A 24,363-nucleotide genomic window follows, 5' to 3' on the forward strand; every position below is an offset into this window, starting at 1 on the left:
TCTGTACAATGTTAAAGGAAAGTCACACAAGTCTTCTTGCTCATGGTTGTGAATTCTAAGTTATTGTCTTATTGGCTAATGCAAGAACGCCGCAGTGGAAGTCAAAACAGAACGTTCTGACATTGTTTTGTTTATGGGTTCGTAAATAAGGTGAATAAGTTCCTTAAATGTTATTTTGTAGGTGCCTTTTCATTATCTGGATAGACACTTGTGGTTTCTAGCTAACTTTATACCAATCAAAGCAGTGGAGCGTGTAGTAAAGTAAAATTGGGCATAACCATTCATCATGGGGTGAGCGGGGGTGCGGGTTTGCAAAATGCTATCATGTCACGCAATTATACCATTTATAAATGGGTCAGATATACTGAACAAAATATAAACGTAACATGTAAGGTGTTGGTCCCATGTTTCATGAGCTATAATAAAAGATCCCAGAAATGTTCCATATGCACAAAAATCTGACAGTGCATTCAGAAAGTATTCAGACCCCTTGACTTTTTCATCAGTCTACACACAAAATCTGAAATATCATATTTACGTACAGTACCAGTCAAAAGTCTGGGCACACCTACTCATTCAAGGGTTTTTCCCCTTTATTTTGTTACTATTTTCTACATTGTAGAATAATAGGGAAGATATCAAAGCTATGAAATAGCTTTTGGAATCATGTAGTAACCAAAATAAGTCTTAAACAAATAAAAATATATTTTGGATTTTGGATTCTTCAAAGTAGACACCCTTTTCCTTGATGACAGCTTTGTATACTCTTGGCATTCTCTCAACCAGCTTCACCTGGATTACTTTTCCAACAGTCTTGAAGGAGTTCCCAAATATGCTGAGCACTTGTTGACTGCTTTTCCTTCACTCTGCGGTCCAACTCATTCCAAACCATCTCAATTGGGTTGAGGTTGGGTAATTGTGGAGGCCAGGTCATCTGATGCAGCACTCCATCACTCTCCTTCTTGGTCAAATATCCCTTACACAGCCTGGAGGTGTGTTGGGTATTGTCCTGATGAAAAACAAATGATAGTCCCACTAAGCTCAGACCAGATGGGATGGCTGTGGTAGCCATGCTGGTTAAGTGTGCCTTGAATTCTAAGTAAATCACAGACAGTGTCACCAGCAAAGCACCCCACACCATCACACCTCCTCCTCCATGCTTCACAGTGGGAACCACACATGCGGGGATCATTTGTTGACCTACTCTGCGTCTCACAAAGACACAGCATTTGGAACCAAAAATCTCAAAATAGAGCTCATCAGCCCAAAGGGCAGATTTCCACCGGTCTAATGGCCATTGCTCGTGTTTCTTGGCGCAAGCAAGTCTCTTCTTCTTATCCCATTCCTCTCTGCAGATCCTCTCAAGCTCTGTTAGGTTGGATGGGGAGCATTGCTACACAGCTATTTTCAGGTCTCTCCAGAGATGTTCGATCTGGTTCAAGTCCGAGCTCTGGCTGGGCCACTTAAGGACATTCAGAGACTTATCCCGAAGCCACTCCTGCGTTGTCGTTGCTGTGTGCTTAGGGTCATTGTCCTGTTGGTAGGTGAACCTTCGGCTCAGTCTGAGGTCCTGAGCGCTCTGGTGCAGGTTTTCATCAAGGATCTCTCTGTACTTTTCTCCATTCATCTTTGCCTCGATCCTGACTAGTCTCCCCGTCCCTGCCGTTGAAAAACATATCCACAGCATGATGCTGCCACCACCATGCTTCACCGTAGGGATGGTGCCAGGTTTCCTCCAGACATGGCGCTTTGCATTCAGGCCAAAGAGTTCAATCTTGGTTTCATCAGATCAGAGAATCCTGTTTGTCATGGTCTGAGAGTCTTTTGGTGCCTTTAGGTAAGCTCGAAGCTGGCTGTCATGTGCCTTTTATTGAGGAGCCCACTCTACCTGCAGAGATGGTTGACCATCTGGAAGCTTCTCCCATCTCCACAGAGGAACTCTAGAGCTCTGTCAGACTGACCATTGGGTTCTTGGTCACCTCCCTGACCAAGGCCCTTCTCCCCCAATGGCTCTGTTTGTTCAGTCGGCTAGCTCTAGGAAGAGTCTTGGTGGTTCCAAACATCTTCCATTTAAGAATGATGGAGGCCACTGTGTTCTTGGGGACCTTCAATGCTATAGGATTGTTTTGGTACCCTTCTCCAGATCTGTGCCTTGACACAATCCTGTCTCGGAGCTCTACGGACAATTCCTTTGAATGTCCAATCAATTGGACAATTGGACAGGTGGAGTCCAATGAAGTTGTAGAAACATTTCAAGGATGATCAATGGAAACAGGATGCACCTGAGCTCAATTTCGAGTCTCATAGCAAAGGGTCTGAATACCGAATATTTAATCAATTTTAGAATAAGTCTGTAACATAACCTGATGTGGAAAAAGTCAAGGGGTCTGAAAACTTTCCGAAGGCACTGTATTTCTCTCAAGTTTTGTGCACGAATTTGTTCACATCCCTGTTAGTGAGCATTTCTCCTTCGCCAAGATAATTCATCCACCTGACAGGTGTGGCATATCAAGAAGCTGATTTAACAGCATGATCATTACACAGGTACACTTTGTGCTGAGGACAATAAAAGGTCACTATAATGTGCAGTTTTGTCACACAACACAATGCCACAGATGTCTCACGTTTTGAGGGAATGTGCAATTGGTATGCTGACTGCAGGAATGTCCACCAGAGCTGTTGCCAGAGAATTTAATGTTCATTTCTCTACCATACGCCAATTCCAATGTTGTTTAAGGAAATTTGGATCCGGCCTCACAACCGCAGACCACATGTAACCACGCCAGCTCAGGACCTCCACATCTGGCTTCTTCACCTGCGGATCCTGAGACCAGCCACCCGGACAGCTGATGAAACTGTGGGTTTGCACAACCAAAGAATTTCTGCACAAACTGTCAGAGACCGTCTCAGGGAAGCTCATCTGTATGCTTGTTCTCACCAGGGTCTTGACCTGACTGTAGTTTGGTGTCATAATCAACTTCAGTGGGCGAATAATCACCTTGGATGGCCACTGGCACACTGGAGAAGTGTCCCAGTGTACTCTTCAACTGTACTGGGCAGTTGGCAAACAGCATTTATGGAGTTGTGTGGGCGAGAGGTTTGCTGTGTGCCCCATGGTGGCGATGGGGTTATGGTATGGGCAGGCATAAGCTACGAACAACAAACACAATTGCATTTTATATATAGCAATTTCAAATCACAAAAATACTGTGACGAGATCCTGTGTCACCCATTGAGCATGTTTGGGGTGCTCTGGATCGACGTGTACGACAGCGTGTTCCCGCCAATATCCAGCAACTTCGAACAGCCATTGAAGAGGAGTGGGACAACATTCCACAGGAAAGCTATACGAAGGAGATGTGTCGTGCTGCATGAGGCAAAAGGTATCTGTGACCAACTATCTGTATTCCCAGTCATGTGAAACCCATAGATTAGGGCCTAATTAATACATTTCAATTGACTGATTTCCTTATATGAACTGTAAATCGGTAAAATCTTGCATTTATATTTTAGTTCAGTATAGAACATAATAGGAATCTTAGCTAATGTTCTGGGAATCTTCCTGGTTTGCTGGCTGTTATACATTCACATTAAATTGACTGATTTCCTTATATGAACTGTAACTCAATAAAATCTTTGAAATTGAAGCATGTTGCATTTATATTTATGTTCAGTGTATACAGTATATTTATTTTTTAAATATTTTTTTTACAGGCTAACTAAAAAATAAGTGAAAATGTACAAATATATTCAATTGATTATGATTATTTTCACCCCCTATTTTAATGTGCTCCATGGGTCAGACGGCCAAGTGGACACAAGGCTGTTTGGCTCATTTCAGTCACAAAGAGGAAGAACTTTGCAACTGTTTCTGATTAATAAACAGTTCCATTCTGATGTGTGGTAACATTCAAATTAAACCCAGCCTTGAAATGAAATGTAGGCTGATAATAATTAGTTTGTCATATCATAGGAAAATATATTGCATTCACACAGAGGTGCAGTTTGGATAAGTCACTTCAAGCCCAAATATATCATACTTTGACTTAATCAATGACTTACTTACTTAAATTGTTGTGCAACATCATGGGTAAGCTCTGGCCATCGTCTTTCAGCTGGAAAAAGGGGATTTCTACTGGTGTGGGTGTTTTAATAGTTCCTTGGGTTTGGGTGAAACACAGTTGCAGTGCATATGATTTTGTGTGTTTCACAGTCATTGAGACTATAGGCTGGTTTTGTGCAGTCCTCTGCAAGCCACGTCATTGGACATTAATATTCAGATCAGGCATCGTGCTGCAGCCAGAAAGGCGGGCATACATGCATGCGTAGTCTGTCCCAATTACTTAAATACGAACCTGTATTTATATACCTTGTTTTTCTTATGATTCATCGGATTGGGTCACTTAACATTGTATTAGATCAGGTGAAGACACATTACCATTAGAGTGAGCTGTAGAGGGGTCTTTCCACAAAAAGGGTGCCCTTTGATATTTTAAGTAGAAATTATGCACCAATATTGTATTTTAAAAGCCTGTTATATTTAATGAAGTGCACTTTAACATAGACCAAATAGAGAATTCAATAAATGAATAAAGGCTTGCTAAAGTGCCAAAATGCATTAATTTGTCATGTCCCTTCGTCAACCATGTGTCACTTCGAGGAAGATTTCAACCCACTTAATCCCATAACGTGTCCAAGATTCAACATCATTTCAAAGACCTAGTTATTTTGCTGCTTTGACAAAGTCATTTCTGAAGATTGCTATTTATATGAATGTGATTAGTGTTGTATTTACATCTGTCCCTCATTCTAAGGTAAATCCTGTCATGCAAACAATTTACCCCTTTAAAATAATGTACATCCCAACAAGTTAAATGATTCACAGCAGGGGTCATCGTTTGGGTCTTTTGAACAGCATGGTCTTTTTCTAACTGTTTTATCGATCTTTGACTGAGGTGGTTGAGCTCAACAAGTCAACTCTGTTTGCTCAATTCATCTTAGGAAAGCTTGAATTTGATTAAACATTCATTATGCGTGGAACAATTGTATAATTCCTTATTTCAAGAACACCATGTGGTCCCGCGCTCTTCACCAGATGAGGAGTCTTCACCTAAAACCTCACCCCTTTTATCGTCAACCCTGTTTTAGAGGTAACTGTATCAGTTTGATATTACAGCATATGTGAGTGTATTTGTACAAGGGATACTTAAACAGTGAGAAAATGTTTGATTTACCTTAAACATTCTTTTAAATAATAGTTAGTTACATAAGTGTCTGTAACAGGGTTGACTGACAGTGTGGTAAAAGTGCAGATAAAATGCTCTTGGTTCATAGGATTTTAAAGCCTGAGATGGGAAAAAGTGTTTTTCCGTAGGCTAAACATGTCCTACATGCAAATTAATGTTGAAAGAATAGATATTTTAAAGTTAATTTCTGAATAGTTTGCATGTCCAAAAGGCACCCATTTCGTAGCACGACCCAGAGATTGAGATTTTTCCACTCATGATAAAAATATGTCAAGTGTTCATAACAGAGGAGATGTTATTGTTTCTGTTGCAGTGGTTACGCCGGTTACGTCGGTCCTCCATCAGCCTCAGGGCTCAGTGCCAGAGAGGGATCCATCCCATCCATCTAAACACACACACACACTCCAAATTTCTCCTAACGTCCCACTCCTCTCCTAACGTCCCACTCCTCTCCTAATGTCCCACTCCTCTCCTAACGTCCCACTGGTCTCCTAATGTCCCACTCCTCTCCTAATGTCTCACTCCTCTCCTAACGTCCCACTGGTCTCCTAATGTCTCACTCCTCTCCTAACGTCCCACTCCTCTCCTAATGTCCCACTCCTCTCCTAATGTCCCACTGGTCTCCTAACGTCCCACTGGTCTCCTAACGTCCCACTCCTCTCCTAATGTCTCACTCCTCTCCTAACGTCCCACTGGTCTCCTAACGTCCCACTGGTCTCCTAACGTCCCACTCCTCTCCTAACGTCCCACTCCTCTCCTAACGTCCCACTCCTCTCCTAACGTCCCACTGGTCTCCTAACGTCCCACTGGTCTCCTAACGTCCCACTCCTCTCCTAATGTCCCACTGGTCTCCTAACGTCCCACTGGTCTCCTAACGTCCCACTCCTCTCCTAACGTCCCGCTCCTCTCCTAATGTCTCACTCCTCTCCTAATGTCCCACTGGTCTCCTAATGTCCCACTCCTCTCCTAATGTCCCACTCCTCTCCTAACGTCCCACTGGTCTCCTAACGTCCCACTGGTCTCCTAACGTCCCACTCCTCTCCTAATGTCCCACTCCTCTCCTAACGTCCCACTGGTCTCCTAACGTCCCACTGGTCTCCTAACGTCCCACTCCTCTCCTAATGTCCCACTGGTCTCCTAACGTCCCACTCCTCTCCTAACGTCCCACTCCTCTCCTAACGTCCCACTCCTCTCCTAACGTCCCACTCCTCTCCTAACGTCCCACTCCTCTCCTAACGTCCCACTCCTCTCCTAACGTCCCACTCCTCTCCTAATGTCTCACTCCTCTCCTAACGTCCCACTCCTCTCCTAATGTCTCACTCCTCTCCTAACGTCCCTTTCTTGTCTCCTATTCAAAGAGATAATTCAAACCTTTCTTTGAAACAGCTGTTTCTCTAGATCCTACAAACTTGACTATTTGGTTGCGTACTTTTCTAAGAAGGCTTCTCATCTCAGAGAGAAAAGAGAGGATGAGGCACATTGAGACCCTGGTCCAGCAAGGTCAGGTTCCTCTCGCTCTTGTCAGTAGCGTCTAGTGAGTCCGTGTTACATTGACCTTATGCCCCTGAGTTAATAACCTCATAATCCTATACAGTAGTAAAGTAAACCACCTACCATCTCACTGCAAAGTCAAAGAGGGGAGAGTGAGAGGGAGAGGGGAGAAAAAGAGGGACGGAGGAAGGGAGGACTAGTGGAGAGTGGAAGGGAAAGAGAGTGGAGAGAGATGGTTCATTTAGCTGGGCCAGGTGCCAGCTCCTCCTAGCCATAGGACCTGGATCTCTCAGTTTTCAGCAGGGTGCTCAGCTCCAGCCCCCCAGCAGAAAAATCAATTCACAAATAGTGTGTGTGTGTGTGTGTGTGTGTGTGTGTGTGTGTGTGTGTGTGTGTGTGTGTGTGTGTGTGTGTGTGTGTGTGTGTGTGTAAAGGCCACAACACAGAACACTCTCCAGGGATTCTTCCCTCCTCATTCTCCATCTCTCCATTCCAGTGGTTCCTCTAATCTCTCCTCCATCCCTCCTTTACTCATTCTCCCTCCCTTCATCTCTCTAGCCGTTCCTCCATCATCTCAGCCTCCCTGGCTCTGTATTTGGCTGGCAGTCAGCTTGATGTAGCCCATGACTATCCAGTGACACACAGGAGAAGACAGGGGGAGACAGTGTTCCTTACCTGGCAGCCTGGCTCCTATGTCTGGCTCTGTCATGGTTCGAATGTTCTTAAGCCCCCAGAAAGGATAAAAAATACAAAATGCCAACAACAAATAAACTAAAATTGCTATACAGCAACTCCAGAGGGTTAGGGGGGCAGCTGGCCAGCTGTAGGGGGGAGAGGAGCCTCATTACCTGGGGTTTGGTCGGCGCTGTATCCCCTTGTCCTGCGGCCTCTTCTCACATTAAACCCTCAACAATAATCACCACTGACCACACTGTTCTGCTTGACTCCTTAGGAAAATTAGCCTGGTCAGTGAGTGCGGGTATATGTTTGCTATGCCAAAAACTGGGCTGGTGAAAGAGGCAGGGGCTGAGAGGGAGAGAGAGAGACAGATTGAGAGAGAAACAGAGAGAGGGACAGAAAGACTGAGTTTAAAAAAGAGAGAGATAGGGATTGAGTGAGTGAGTGAGTGAGTGAGTGAGTGAGTGAGTGAGTGAGTGAGTGAGTGAGTGAGTGAGTGAGTGAGTGAGTGAGTGAGTGAGTGAGTGAGTGAGTGAGTGAGTGAGTGAGTGAGTGAGTGAGTGAGTGAGTGAGTGAGTGAAAGAGAGAGATAGAAAGTTCTAGACAGTATGTAACAGGGCTGTTGTGGGAGCTGATGGCTCTGTGTTAAATAGGTGAGATGTTCAGACAGACAGGGCTCCCGCTAGCTCATAATGAGGGGGAACCATCGCCAATGGAAACGCATTAATGTAGAAGAGATTTATCAAGACAGAGGCAGATTTAACCACTTCTGACATGGACCTGTTGGTGATCAGAGCAAGGGTTCAAATAACCAAGCTCTCTCTGTAACCTTGGAGATAGGCAGATAGAACACACTTGTTGATATCACAATGAAAATATGAGTTTGCTCAAGCAAAGACAGACAGGCAGACACAAAGCCTAGCCTAAGTCTTCTGATCTTGTGTCTCCATCTGCGCAAACGTGTAGAAGTCAGTATGGAGATTCCCTCAGTATATGCTGTACTGTTTGTTTTGTTTCTAGTTTGATGCTGCCTACCACTGCTGCGCTCAGATTGGGCCTCTATCATCAGGATCCATTGGCTTGTGATTGGGGCAAATTCTTGTGAAAGCCGAGAAAGCGGTCAGTGGTTGTTGAGCTGAGTGTGCAGTATGTTTGTGTGTTGTGTGGTGGAGTTTGGGTTTTTATGCAGACAGACAGACAGACAGACAGACAGACAGACAGACAGACAGACAGACAGACAGACAGACAGACAGACAGACAGACAGACAGACAGACAGACAGACAGACAGACAGACAGACAGACAGACAGACAGACAGACAGACAGACATAGATGGAGATGTCTCCTCTCCTCCTCTGGAATCCTCTGGTGTGAGTCTCTTTTACTAGGATGGATACTGCACACACACACACACACACACTATAGCAACCAGAGCGTTTCTCTGTTTGTTTGGAAGGACGAGAGACGGAGAGGCCGCAGCATTTGGTTGTCTAGGCGTGACCGGAGTGGCGGGGTCTTGTTGTCACGCTGAGTGTGTATCACAGGAGGCTGTTGGGGGAGGACGGCTCATAATAATGTCCGGAACGGAGCGAATGAAATGGCATCAAACACATTGAAACCATGTGTTTGATGTATTTGATACAATTCCACTCATTCCGCTCAAACCATTACCACGAGCCTGTCCTCCCCGATTAAGGTGCCACCAACCTCCTGTGGTGTGTATGAGATATACAGTATGAGCGGTATGTTTCTTTGTGTAAATGCTGACAGTAATTACAGCAGCACAGCCCACAGAGCAGGCCGGGGCTGGCTGTGCAACAAGTTATTATAACGTCTAATATATAACCAAACATTAACCATGTCTGAAGCCTGCTGCTGCTGCTGCTGCTGCTGCTGCTAGGCAAATAAATCTACATTGGACCTGACCTATCACACACAGGCAGTTTGGAACAGTACATATTTATGACAGTGCTGGTGATTGTGTGAAACCCATTTCATGTACATGATATTAATGATATTTTGTGACAGAATTGCACCACAAAACAACACAACTGGCTTTGATGTCATACAGCACTGCATATGTGTGTGTTTGTACTTCCCTGTGTGTCTCCATGTGTGAGTTTAAGAAGCCCCAGAGATGGGCATAGGGCATCTCTTCCCAGTGAGCTGATATCCTCTCCTCTGCTTACCATAGTATTTATTTTCAGATGCATTCCTATTTAGACCTGATTTCTACTTCACATGGGAACACAAGTTACTGTGTCAGAGTTTCCACTGGGAAGGATAAGGGAGCAGGCCCTGAGACAGAAAGGTTGTGGTACATTGAGAACATTTTTAGTTTCTCTTCACGCAAGACTCCAAAAATGAATTATTATAAATGAATAAACAATGGTACTTTTATACAGACCTTGGACTGAGCTGCTGACTAAAAGGATGACTTGCCCTAAAATGATAATGATAGTTTGTGATTTACAATAAAGATCATCTTTCAGTTTCATGTTGAGTCAGAGCTTTCCTTTACGATGCCCTACTGTAGGCTAGTCATCAGGAGAGCAGGGGAGAGTGGTTAGGACGACACAGACCAGAGAGAGACCTATAAAACAAACATTTACCATGCCCCACTGGCCACTGTTTGGCCAACCCCCTAACTTTACAGTACAGTAACCCATTAAAACACACTGACTAACAGAGGAGGCTGGTGGGAGGAGCTATAGGAGGAGGGGCTTATTGTAAGGACTGGAATGAAATAATGGAACAGAGATAAACATCAGCCTCCTCTGCTGGATAAACACACACAAACACACACACACACACACACACACACACACACACACACACACACACACACACACACACACACACACACACACATACAAAAACACATGTGTACGTTTGAGAATTGCAGGCCCATAAAATGGACTCAGGGACAGTAAAACTCACCTTGAATGAAACTGCAGGTGATAATGATACACAGTAGTGTAGTGGTATGTGGCACACATGGCCATTAGCCCTAGGAGCTAACCCATCTTTACCCAAACAGAGAGTCTTGGCTGGCGTACATACAGCAGGATACAGATATTCGCTAGGAGGAGATAGGGGAAAAGCATAGAGAATGATAGAGGCCTCTAGTGGCCATTTTAGCATGGGTAGAGCAATTGAGCACTTCCACCATGCTTCTGACATTTTAAAGTAGTCAAAGTACTCAACTGGGTGAGGAATCCTATGGATTGTAGTCTCAATGGCACTGCCCATGCTGTCCCAGACACTATAATGGCACAGATAGAAAGATGAGTCCTCTATCTATCTCTGTGGGGTAGAGCTGACTTAAGGGCCAACTACTTAGCACTGCTACTGTAATGAGAGAGGCATAAAGAGAGGGGGAGAGTGACAATCAGACATACAGAGGAGGGAGGGAGACATTACTCGATGTCCCTATGGGAAACATACAGATAATACATTTAAATAACATTTGCTGTTTTTACTGAAATGCTGCCTACATTTGTCAACTTGATCTTGAGCTAAAGTTGGAGTATACGCCTACAGACTTGGAAATGACAAAACACCCTTTCTTTCTCTCCTAGTCAACAGCAGGGGCTTCACATAGTGTGTTTCCCTAACCTCAAGCCAGTTAGATCAGTGTCTGTGGTATAGCTGTACATATGGGTAATGTGCAGTGTAGTGTTGTAGAACAGATCAGTGAGTGGAGTGCCAGGCTGCCCTGCGGTAATACCACCACCATGGACACCTGCTCTGTGCTGTGTGTCACCACTGCTGGCTGAATGTCACACTGACTGGACCATCTGTCACAGACAGCCCTGTTGTCATAGAGCTAAACTCTGATCAACTCTGTGGGGGAAAGTGTGTGTGTGGTATGTGTGTGTGTCGTGCATACATGCCGTGCATGACATAGAAAGAGGTGATCACTGTGCACAGTCTAGTTTGTACTGGATTGAGGAACCAGAATATTCTGGTTCCCACAGCTCTACAGTGCAAAGACTAGCTGCTCATTCTAATAAACAATCTTATGCTGGACTTTAACTGTCTCTCTGTCTCCCTGGACTGGTCTTGCCTGATTACAGAACAAACTGGAATCTTAGTATTTCCAATAACTAATAATCACTTAATATATGGCGCAGGGGACTCATGCTGCATGGAGAATCTGGGAAGCTTAACATAATTATGCTTTGGTTATATACTACTGGTTTGCTGGGCTGCTGGGTTTAGGAGAGACAGAACAGGAAATGTGTGTGTGTGTGCGTGTGTTTGTGTGTGAACATGAATTTATGCACACTATCTAATACACACATACTTGATCATATACTGTACATGGTTAGTGCAGACAAAGTATAGACAGCATAAGGTGTCTCTCCTTAGTTAACATCAGTGTCAGCTTCCCTACGTGTTGCTACAAGCGGACATGCCCTCACATTTCAACCCAAACAAGCTATTTCATCCTTATCAGATCTACGTTTATCATAAGAAATTCCTCTGGCGAACTGTATCGTTCTAAAACCATTTCAGTGTGTATAAGTTATCACATTGCATTTATATCTAACTGGCCATCTATAACTACTCCATGTTCAGATTATTTATGTTGACATACCATAAGCTTTATGCAGTGTTTAGGGTTGTCATACCGACTGCTGTGTGCGGTGTTACGGTTGTCATACCGACTGCTGTGTGCGGTGTTTAGTGTTGTGATACCGACTGCTGTATGCTGTGTTTAGTGTTGTCATACCGATGGCTGTGTGCTGTGTTTAGTGTTGTCATACCGACCGCTGTGTGCTGTGTTTAGTGTTGTCATACCGACCGCTGTGTGCTGTGTTTAGTGTTGTGATACCGACCGCTGTGTGCTGTGTTTAGTGTTGTCATACCGACTGCTGTGTGCGGTGTTTAGTGTTGTCATACCGACCACTGTGTGCGGTGTTTAGTGTTGTGATACCGACCGCTGTGTGCGGTGTTTAGTGTTGTGATACCAACCGCTGTGTGCGGTGTTTAGTGTTGTCATACTGACCGCTGTGTGCGGTGTTACGGTTGTCATACCGACCGCTGTGTGCGGTATTACGGTTGTCATACCGACTGCTGTGTGCGGTGTTTAGTGTTGTCATACCGACCGCTGTGTGCTGTGTTTAGTGTTGTCATACCGACTGCTGTGTGCGGTGTTTAGTGTTGTCATACCGACCGCTGTGTGCGGTGTTTAGTGTTGTCATACCGACCGCTGTATGCGGTGTTTAGTGTTGTCATACCGACCGCTGTATGCTGTGTTTAGTGTTGTCATACCGACCGCTGTGTGCGGTGTTTAGTGTTGTGATACCGACCGCTGTGTGCGGTGTTTAGTGTTGTGATACCAACCGCTGTGTGCGGTGTTTAGTGTTGTCATACTGACCGCTGTGTGCGGTGTTACGGTTGTCATACCGACCGCTGTGTGCGGTATTACGGTTGTCATACCGACTGCTGTGTGCGGTGTTTAGTGTTGTCATACCGACCGCTGTGTGCTGTGTTTAGTGTTGTCATACCGACTGCTGTGTGCGGTGTTACGGTTGTCATACCGACCGCTGTGTGCTGTGTTTAGTGTTGTCATACCGACCACTGTGTGTGCGGTTTAGTTTTGTCATACCGACCCCTGTGTGCAGTGTTACAGATGTCATACCGACCGCTGTGTGCAATGTTTAGTGTTGTTATACCGACCACTGTGTGCGGTGTTTAGTTTTGTCATTCCGACCGCTGTGTGCAGTGTTTCATTTTGTCATACCGACCGCTGTGTGCAGTGTTTCATTTTGTCATACCGACCGCTGTGTGCAATGTTTAGTGTTGTTATACCGACCACTGTGTGTTGTGCTCCACGCAGCTGGTATCATACATTTTCCCCTTGCTCTCTTTCTTTATTTCTCTCTCAGCCTCTATCTTTATTTTTGCTCTTTCTCTCTCTCTCTGTCTCTCTGTCTCCTTCCCTCTCCACCTCTCTCTCCCTCACCCTCAGGTCAAATCCCTCTCTTTGTTTCAAGTTAGCTTTGGCTTGTACCTTCAAAAGCCTCATGTATTATTGTTGACCGACCCCAGAGAAGTAATACCTAGAAAACACAAACAACAGCCAACCATTTATTTATTCTCCCTGAAAACCTGTATTCATAGTTTACAGAACAATGTGTTGACATTTAATGAAATGACTACGTTAGCGGCAGGCTAACTGATTATCGTAATTAGGTGTTTGGTTAATTGGGGTTCTGTGATAAACTCCCAATCACAGGAGTCAGTGGCATGTGAAGCACCCAGGGCCAAACATGAATGCCTACACACACACACAAACCACACCACACACACACACACACACACACACACACACACACACACACACACACACACACACACACACACACACACACACACACACACACACACACACACACACACACAAACCACACCACACACGGATGTTCAAACAGGGGATGCAATGATCTTTGACCCCTCAGAGTTGCATTAATAACTGAGAACATGATCCCAAATGATCCTGTGAAAGAATGAGGATATGAGAAACACAGGGCTTTATTAGAACAGCTACTACACAGAGATGACTGGGTGAAAGAATGCCCTAAATACAAATCAAATTAAACTTCTTTGTATTTATCTACCCTGGAGGCCCCAGAGAAATATAAAGCTGCCTGGTTATAATACATTCCTCCCTGGTGCCACAACAGTTTTCACATTCATTTGTTTTTAAAATGAAAAAATAAAAGATATGGGAAATCGGAATACATATTTTCAATATACTATATAATATACTATACCAATCTTTAGTTGTTACACAGTAGTAGTCACCATAGGAGTATGTAACTAGTAACAGTCTCTATGGCACTATTCATGTATCTTTGTGGTCCTTGCACCCTGTGGTGCTGTAATTTACTGAGGTATTCCTGTTTGTATGGTTGTGTCTGTTCCTCAGTCCTTCCAGGTTGCCCTACTCAAAAATATCCTATAGGATTAGTGATTTTTCCAATAGAATCCTATAAGATTCTCACAATCTTATAGGATTTTGTGTCACCTCTATCAGAATCCTATTCAATCCTATTGGACTACCTTTTTCCTATTGGAAATCAAAAGTAATCCTATTGAATCCTATACGTTTTTGATAGGTCTTGTAGGATTTTGTCACCCCAATCAGAATCCTATTAGAACAGTTTTTCTTAGTTGAACCCATTCAATTATAGTTTGTTGTCATTAGTTCCAGTACAATATAACAGCATGAATTACAAAATATTCGTTGATCAGATAAACATCTATTTTAATTGATGTTTTATTCACCTGTAAGAACGCCTGTCCCTTTAAGACGTTCCAGCTTGCCTAACTCCCAAATTCACCTTGCAAATTGTGGCTGTGCACAGAATCTCTGGTTTTAACATTATTCTAGCAGTGTTATCCTTTACTGTACGTGAAAGCAAGAACTGTGAGCACGGTATTTGTTTCCTGACGAAGTTGTCAATGTCATATTTTCGTCATTGTAAAGCGTTTTATGCGCTCGTTTTTATGAGCTAAGAAACTACTGTTAGCCACATTTTGCCTGTCACCTGACTAGCTAGCTAGCTAAGTTGTAACCATTTCAAATGGCATTTGTATGCCGTTATGTAACTTAGTAACTGTATTGTTATAACATGAGAAATATTTTTGTTTGTTTGTTGTTGCTAAATACAGTATATGTGCCATATTATAGGCAAGTCAACCCTGTTCATTTATGGTAGATCATCAAAATAAATAAATCACATTACGATTTTGGACTCATTCAGCAGTTTTTTACCTAATTAAGTTGAGTTCTATTGGATATTCATGTTTAAAGTTCCATTTATATTCCTAAAATATACTGTACGTTGAAAATTATGCTGTTGCTGCTTCCTGTTGACAATAACTTGATAAATAGCCCAATGTCAAAACACTGTTTAGAAGTGTCCAAATCAATACTCGATAAACAGTCTGATATATTGAAAACATAAAATGTACTACCTACCATACATATGCCATAATAGTATTCATATATACAGTATATCATTTTTTTAAGGAGCACCTTATAAACTGCATGTGCACCAAAAACCATGCTGTTTTGACAAGTGGCAATTAATCACTCATATTGGTTAGGGGGAAATGAGGTTGTATCATGTTAACGCGGGAGGTCCGTTTTTCCAGTGGATGATTCAGACGGGATTAGTTTTACCAAACTGCCCCTCTATATATTCTTTTCCCTCATGCAAATTGCCTGTTATGACGGAAGCCTGGAGGCTCTTCTAGGCGTGAAGATATTTCACATGTCTAGGGATAGCCTAATATTGGCCTAATGGCCATCAGTTCGGAGAAAGTCAAAATAATAATGCATATCAGTAAGAACCATGAACTGTAACCTACTGTATGTAGACATTTAATTACCTGACGTATTTGGCAATTTATCAATTCATTGGCACAAAATCATCCACTTTATATATTGAAAGAGAAGTATGGCACTAGGAACGTTGATATGTGACAAAACAGATCATTCATCTGTAGGCTAGGTCCATAGCACTTTGTTTGAAGCATCAATTTGTTCTTACCCAAACTGGGTGCAACACCTGTTAAACTCTGTTATATCCCTCAAAACACAGGGATGAGGATTCGCACGGGATAAGTAGTCGGTTTGCACGTCCTGTTCACACTAACCTTACAAAAACAACACATGGAATCACTGGTTAGAGGACAGCCTGCTACATTTTGGATAGTTGCATTTTGTTTCAAGTGGCCCTAGTCAAATTATCCTAATCGATTAGTGATTTCTCCAATAGAATCCTATAGGATTGTCATATTTTGTGTCACCTCTATCAGAATCCTATTGGAGAACTTTGTTCCTGTTGGAAATAAAAAAAAAGTTGTAATATTCTTGCAGTCCTGTAGGATTTTGTGTGACCTTTATCAGAATCCTATTGGACTACTTTTTTCCTATTAGAAATCAATACGATTATTTAAAAAAAAAAATTTACCAATACAAAACACACATACAAATGACAACATACAGACGCACACAAACATCCACATCACCCCTGCCCAGACCCTTTCAGATGTTTAATGTAATATAACCGGTTAATGTAAGAACTTGCCAGATAACATAATAAAATGCTGAAACGGTGAGTATTACTTCCCTCAATGTGATGCAGTGTGTGTCTGTATGTGTGTGTGTGTGTGTGTGTGTGTGTGTGTGTGTGTGTGTGTGTGTGTGTGTGTGTGTGTGTGTGTGTGTGTGTGTGTGTGTGTGTGTGTGTGTGTGTGTGTGTGTGTGTGTGTGTGTGTGTGTGCATGAAATGAGTGCTTATGTGCATGCGTGCGTGCTTGCATACAGTATGTGACTGATTGACCCTCAAACGTCCATAAACTTAACAGCAGTAATATGACTGTGCATGTGTGTACATTTCAATGTGTGCTTGTGAGTCTGTTTTTGTGTATGAGTACATGTGCATAGGTTTGTGTGTGTGGAGGGTGGTATGTGCATTAAAGTGAGGGAAATAATACATAAAAACATTGATCTTCGAATGTTATTACATGATCGTTTGAATTTATTACGTTATTCATAAAAAAAAGTTGTTGCTCACCTGATAACGTAATAACTTATTCATGTTATTCACAATAACGTAATAACGTATTCATGTTATTCATGATAACGTAATAACGTAGTAATGTTATTCATGATAACGTAATAACGTATGCATGTTATTCATGATAACGTAATAACTTATTCATGTTATTCACAATAACGTAATAATGTATTTGTCACGACTTCCGCCGAAGTCCGTCCCTCTCCTTGTTCGGGCGGTGTTTGGCGGTCGACGTCACCGACCTTCTAGCCATCGCTGATCCATTTTTCATTTTCCATTGGTTTTGTCTTGTCTTCCTTCACACCTGGTTCCAATCCCATCAATTACATGTTGTGTATTTAACCCTCTGTTTCCCCTCATGTCCTTGTCGGTGATTGTTTGTTTGTATGTGATGTGCAAGTTATGTTCTGGTGCGCGACGGGTTTTGTACCCACTTTTATTATTTTGTATATTTTGGTTTTCGGAGTTTTGTGAGCACTTATTAAACGACTCCGTTTATACCAAGTTCGTTCTCCTGCACCTGACTTCCCTGCCACCAGCACGCACCCATTACTGTATTCATGTTATTCGTGATAATGTAATAACGTATTCATGTTATTCATGATAACGTAATAACGTATTCATGTTATTCATGATAACGTAATAACTTAGTCATGTTATTCATGATAACGTAATAACGTATTCATGTTATTCATGATAACGTAATAACTTAGTCATGTTATTCATGATAACGTAATAACTTATTAATGTTAAATCCTCATTATTCATGTTCAAATCCTCAGAGACTATAACATCAACTTTCACTGCTACGCTAATGATACCCAAGTATTAACACCAAACCGGACATCATCTCAACCCTAGCAAAACTTGGCAGCTGCCTAGATGACATAAGGGCATGGATGAAAGAGAACTTCTTCCAGCTGAAAAGCAGCAAGACTGAAGCTATGCTTATTGGGACATCCAAGCAGGTCACCAGTGCTGGAAACATCTGCCTTACAATTGACGGTCATACCGTCCATCTGTCCTCTGTCATCTCCAACCTGGGAGTCAAGTTTGATCCTTCTCTGTCCTTTGATGGCAAATATAAAACATATCTGCAAAAGATAATTTTTCCAGTTGAGAAATATTGCCCAGCTCAAACATCACTCTCCCAGCAAGATGCAGAGAAACTCGTCCACGCTTTCATCTTCTTCCGGATTGGCTATGGCAACTAAATCACTTCAGAGGCTACAACTTCTCCAGAATAGTGCTGCCCGAGTCCGGACCAGGACCAAGAAGTCAGCTACCCACATCACCCCTGAACTCCACTGGCTACCGGTCAACTATAGGATTGACTTTAAAAATATCATGTATCAATGTTGAAAGCCTTGATTGGGTTCAGTCCTTCCTTCAGCGACCTAATTTCTATCAAAGAGCCACCTCGCACTCTCCGCTCCAGCAACTCATGACTACTTTAAGTCCCCAAGAGACGTCTCCATACTATGGGGGAGGAGGCTTTCTGCTCCCTTGCCCCTCACCTATGGAATTCTCTCCCTGACCATCTGAGACCATTAATCAGAACGGGCTTTAAAACACATTTCTTCAGACTTTCTTATAGTCCTCCCTCTGGAAAGTCCTTTTAGTACCTAGCCTACTATTGCTATTTCCTGCCTTGATTCTAAATGTATTTTTTATTGTATATTTTGTATTTTCAATGTGTCCTTGTGAGTGTGCGTTTGTGTGTGAGTACATGTGCATAGGTTTGTGTGTGTGATTGCAATTGGTGGAGGGTGGTATGTGCATCAAAATTAGGGAAATAATATAAGGCTGAAGTCATGTGTAAACTGCTGACCTAGACGCTTGTAATCAGAGCACAAACAAATATGCATAAATAAGCTAGCGAACGTCCTTAGGTGCTATGATAGCCAGTTAATGTTAGTTAGGTAACATTAGCCAATGTAAAAATGTAACGTTAGCTAACGCGTATGACCAGTTAATGCAGGTCAATATATCATACTTTCTTACAAAAAACATAGCTAACGTAGCTAGCTAACATATTGCTCACATTTACTACCAAACTGGCTAGATAGGTAGCCAATGTTACCCCAATAAGACTATACCACAACTCAATGTTGATAATATATCACAGCTACATTGTTCTACAAAACATAGCTAGCTAGCTAAATAGGTTCAAATCAGGATCAAAGCCAACGCCAAACTTTGGGAAACTGTCACACTGCTAGCAAGCTACCTTACAATGCATGCAATGGGCATTGCAAAACTTGTTAGGTAGGTTACTCCATAGACTAAGCTATGGTAAGACAAGGTAGCCTTATTGAATCCCCCCAAAATGTATTTTGTTAGGAAGAGATAGGTTACTCTGGGCTAAAATAGATAGCCATGTGATTTTTTTCTTCATGACTACAAATTATGACATTCTATTTTTTAGCTGATATGGCAATGAATACACAAGCAGCATATCAAACTGGATTGTTTTAGGTTACACCTGCAAGTATAACAATATTTGCCAGGGCATATTAGTTTTATTATAAATCTGTTTATTTCACATGGAGATCTGGGAAGCTGAAAAGGCTAACTAGCTTGCTATGTTTTTAGCCAGGCTGCCAGCTAGCTACTGGCTGACTAGTACTAGCAAGGTAAGGCTACTCTTCCTTGCTTTCACAAAATGAAAAGACAAATATAAAAAAAACGTTGGTTTCTCTCCCCTGTGAATGGGAGTGGGACCGGCAAGGATATCATGTTACCAAAAGGTGTCTGCTATTCCAAAAATCCCGCATGCACGCACACACGTAGATCAACGGAGTGAAGCTTGACGTAATTTTAACAGATTAAGAGCTAGGCCTGTCTTTTAATGGCTGTAACGTGTGTGTTTGTTTGAGTGATTGTTTCCAAGCCCAGCCAATCTGGCCTGGAGAGTACTGGGCACCCTCAGTGAGAGCGGAGACTGACCTATCTGATCAGTGGAATATCAATGCAGCTCAGGATAGGACGGCTGTGTGTACCCACTCACAACACAGAACACTACCAGCCATTAATACCACAGGTGCAGAGAGAGAAGGAGAGAGAGAGAGACAGAGGGAAAAAGAGGGAACATAGAGAGAGCACAAAGAGAGAAAGAGAGCAGACAGGGCCGGCATAGACAAACTAGCATGCTGGACTTGCATATGAAGCTTGTCTTGAGTTATATACAGTTGAAGTCGGAAGTTTACATACACTTAAGTTGGAGTCATTAAAACTCGTTTTTCAACCACTCCACAAAATTCTTGTTAACAAATGATAGTTTGGGCAAGTCGGTTAGGACATATACTATGTGCATGACACAAGTAATGTAACGGGTGTCGTACGTAGTAGACCAAGGCGCAGCGGGTTGAGTGCTCATATTTACTTTTATTAGAGACACGTAACAAAAACAAGAAAACGTATGAACGACAAACAGTCGTGCAAAAACAATGCAAAAACATCTTCCCACGAGCGACAGGTGAAAAAGGACTACTTAAGTATGACTCCCAATCAGCAACAACAATGTACAGCTGTTCCTGATTGAGAGCCATACCCGGCCAACACAAAGAAATATACAACATAGAAAAACCATAGAAATACAAAACATAGAACAATACCCAAAAACCCCGACAATACAAAACAAACACACCCCTGCCACGCCCTGACCAAACTACAATGACAAATAACTCTTATACTGGTCAGGACGTGACAAGTAATTTTTCCAATAATTGTTTACAGACAGATTATTTCACTTATAACTCACCGTATCACAATTCCAGTGGGTCAGATGTTTACATACACTAAGTTGACTGTGCCTTTAAACAGCTTGGAAAATTCCAGAAAATGATGTCATGGCTTTAGAAGCTTCTGATAGGCTAATTGACATCATTTGAGTCAATTGGAGGTGTACCTGTGGATGTATTTCAAGGCCTACCTTCACACTCAGTGCCTCTTTGCTTGACATCATGAGAAAATCAAAAGAAATCAGCCAAGACCTCAGAAAACAAATTGTAGAGCTCCACAAGTCTGGTTCATCCTTGGGAGCAATTTCCAAACGCCTGAAGGTACCACATTCATCTGTACAAACAATAGTATGCAAGTATAAACACCATGGGACCACGCAGCCGTCATAACGCTCAGGAAGGAGACGTGTTCTGTCTCCTAGTGATGAACGCACTTTGGTGCGAAAATTTCAAATCAATCAAATTGCAAATCAATCAAATCAAACAAAAGGACCTTGTGAAGATGCTGGAGGAAACAGGTACAAAAGTATCTTTATCCACAGTAAAATGAGTTCTATATCGACATAACCTGAAAGGACGCTCAGCAAGGAAGAAGCCACTGCTCCAAAACCGCCATAACAAAGCCAGACTACGGTTTGCAACTGCACATGGGGACAAAGATCGTACTTTTGGAGAAATGTCCTCTGGTCTGATGAAACAAAAATAGAACTGTTTGGCCATAATGACCATCGTTATGTTTGGAGGAAAAAGGGAGAGACTTGCATGCCGAAGAACACCATCCTAACCGTGAAGCACGGGGGTGGCAGCATCATGTTGTGGAGGTGCTTTGCTGCAGGAGGGACTGGTGCACTTCACAAAATAGATGGCATCATGAAGAAGGAAAATTATGTGGATATATTGAAGCAACATCTCAAGACCTCAGTCAGGAAGTTAAAGCTTGGTCGCAAATGGGTCTTCCAAATGGACAATGACCCCAAGCATACTTCCAAAGTTGTGGCAAAATGGCTTAAGGACAACAAAGTCAAGGTATTGGAGTGGCCATCACAAAGCCCTGACCTCAATCCCATAGAAAATGTGTGGGCAGAACTGAAAAACTGTGTGCGAGCAAGGAGGACTACAAACCTGACTCAGTTACACCAGCTCTGTCAGGAGGAATGGGCCAAAATTCACCCAACTTATTGTGGGAATCTTGTGGAAGGCTACCCGAAACGTTTGACCCAAGTTATACAATTTAAAGGCAATGCTACCAAATACTCATTGAGTGTATGTAAACTTCTGACCCACTGGGAATGTGATGAAAGAAATTAAAGCTGAAATAAATCATTCTCTCTACTATTATTCTGCCATTTCACATTCTTAAAATAAAGTTGTGATCCTAACTGACCTAAGACAGGGAATCTTTACTAGGATTAAATGTCAGGAATTGTGAAAAACTGAGTTTAAATGTATTTGGCTAAGGTGAATGTAAACTTCCGACTTCAACTGTAGGTTTCTGGGGTATACTCAACTTTTACATTCTTGGAGTGATTGATAGTCATTACATCTTTACTTTTCACAAAATGCTCTCTATATATTTAATGGCCATGAAATATTGTATTTATCTCTCTCCTCCCAAATGTATAGGAGTTTTCAATTACTATCAGCTGTATGTTGTTCTGTGTTTATGTGTTACACATGTTTCTGTTTGCACACATTCTTGTACTGCTGACGACAGGGTATGTTGTTTTGGCTCCTGGCTATTCTATTGTAGAGTAGATTCAATCTTGGATACTCTATAACAGGGGTATTGAACTCTTACCCTACGAGGTCCGGAGCCTTCTGGTTTTCTGTTCTACCTGATAATGAATTGGACCCACCCTAAATCAGTCCCTGCTTAGAGGAGAACAATGAAAAAACGCAGTGGAACTGGCTTCAAGGTCAAGAGTTGAGTTTGAGGGTTCTGGTAAAGGAAGCAGTAAGTACAGTATTGACTGTCTCAGTAAAGGACAATTGTTTTGTCTGGCAACATGACACCTATTATCTGGAGGTGATGGAAAAGGAACAAGATTACACCACAGGGTCCTCTCACACACACACACACACACACACACACACACACACACACACACACACACACACACACACACACACACACACACAAACACAGCAAGATACACACACTGTTGCGTATTAGCAGAGGCTGTATATAATAAGTGTGCTCTGAGTCAACAAGCTGTGCCTCCTCTCCTCATTAGCATGCTGACCCCACTTTTTGGGACATTACAGGTGGGGCACAGTGAGGGGTGTCCTGTCCTGTAGTGGGGGAAGGGAAGGGTGGAACAGGGAAGTGAGGGGGGTTGGCATTAGTGACACAACACCTCAGCAGGGGAAGGGTGGTGGTGGTGCGTCTAGAGATATCATCATGGTTCCTCCAACACAACCTGATGTTTTAGGAAAATAATGGGTTGGCACATGCGCACAAACACACACCATCCCAATTCCTCCCAGTTCCACCATTCCACAGATTTAGCCAGGCAGGTTAGCCCAGGGCCAGGGCCTAGCCCGGGGTTTAGGGGCTGGGTCAGTGGTGAATGATCCCCTGGGTGGAAGGACAAAGCTAGGGTTGTGCTTCCCTTGTTTTATGTGTTTACACTGTAAGCAGGATACTGTTGAGCAGCTGCTGCTTGTCCCAGGCTTGTGAAAGACATTCTCCCTCCACAGCCTAGCCTCTGTGGTCTGTGCGGATTAGGCTGATTTATGTGTATGATGGAGAGAACGAGGGAATTGAGGAATGGAGGAATGACCACCACCTACAGGAATAATACACCCCCCCTGTAATCCTCAATGAGCCTCTGATCACATTTTACTACATAGAGTTGGGAGTTACTTAGCCCAGGGGCTCTTCCTAGCGTTGGAATGTTGCAGGTAGGTTGTCGTTGTCCATTCCACATAATGGAGAAGTCATGACTGGTCCTCTCTCTCTTACAGCCTCGGGTGGTTGTGTCAGTGTATTACACAAGGCAGGAAAGGCACAGTGTATCACGGTTTTAGATTGTTTGTATGTGATGTTACTAGATTGTTACTCCCTCACCCTCTCTCTTTCTTCTTTCGCTCTTTTTCAATTTCAAGTCAATTTTCAATTAGCTTCACTGCTATCGCTGTCTTTCTCTCTCTCTCTTTCTCTCTCTCACTCTCTCGGGCTGTTCTGAAATCTGTCACGAGACTGCAGGCAGCTGTTGCTGTTCAGCAGACATGCTGCTCTCTCTGAGAATGTGCTTCTGGCAGCACAGAGACATACTGAGACAAAGTCAAGACTTCTTCATTACAGTAGTTGCCTGGTAGAGCAAAACAAACACCTAATCATCCATTCAACACTATGTAGAATCCAGAGATGTATGCGAGCTGCTACATTCTTTTTTGTAGAATTTATAATTGTATGCAACATAATTTGGATTCATTTGTAACTCTATGAAGTCTAACTCTATAGTTTTTACCCATCTTGATAACTAAATAATCATTATACAGATCAATTGTATTTTATTTTCATAATTCCACTACCCTAAATAAAACAGTGTACAAGTGTTTTATAATGGCATATAGTTACACAGATATTATAATGTAGTGG

At 42.6% G+C, this 24,363-nt stretch overlaps 1 protein-coding gene across 6 annotated transcripts in view; it reads left to right on the forward strand.

Moving 5' to 3' along the window:
* LOC106607985 (SAM and SH3 domain-containing protein 1) overlaps positions 1–24,363 on the forward strand; it is a 311,979-nt gene that overhangs the window by 190,547 nt on the left and 97,069 nt on the right. The window lies entirely within an intron of this gene.

The sequence above is a fragment of the Salmo salar genome, chromosome 06, assembly GCF_965601325.2.
Source record: "Salmo salar chromosome 06, fSalSal1, whole genome shotgun sequence".
Classification (NCBI taxonomy): domain Eukaryota; kingdom Metazoa; phylum Chordata; class Actinopteri; order Salmoniformes; family Salmonidae; genus Salmo; species Salmo salar.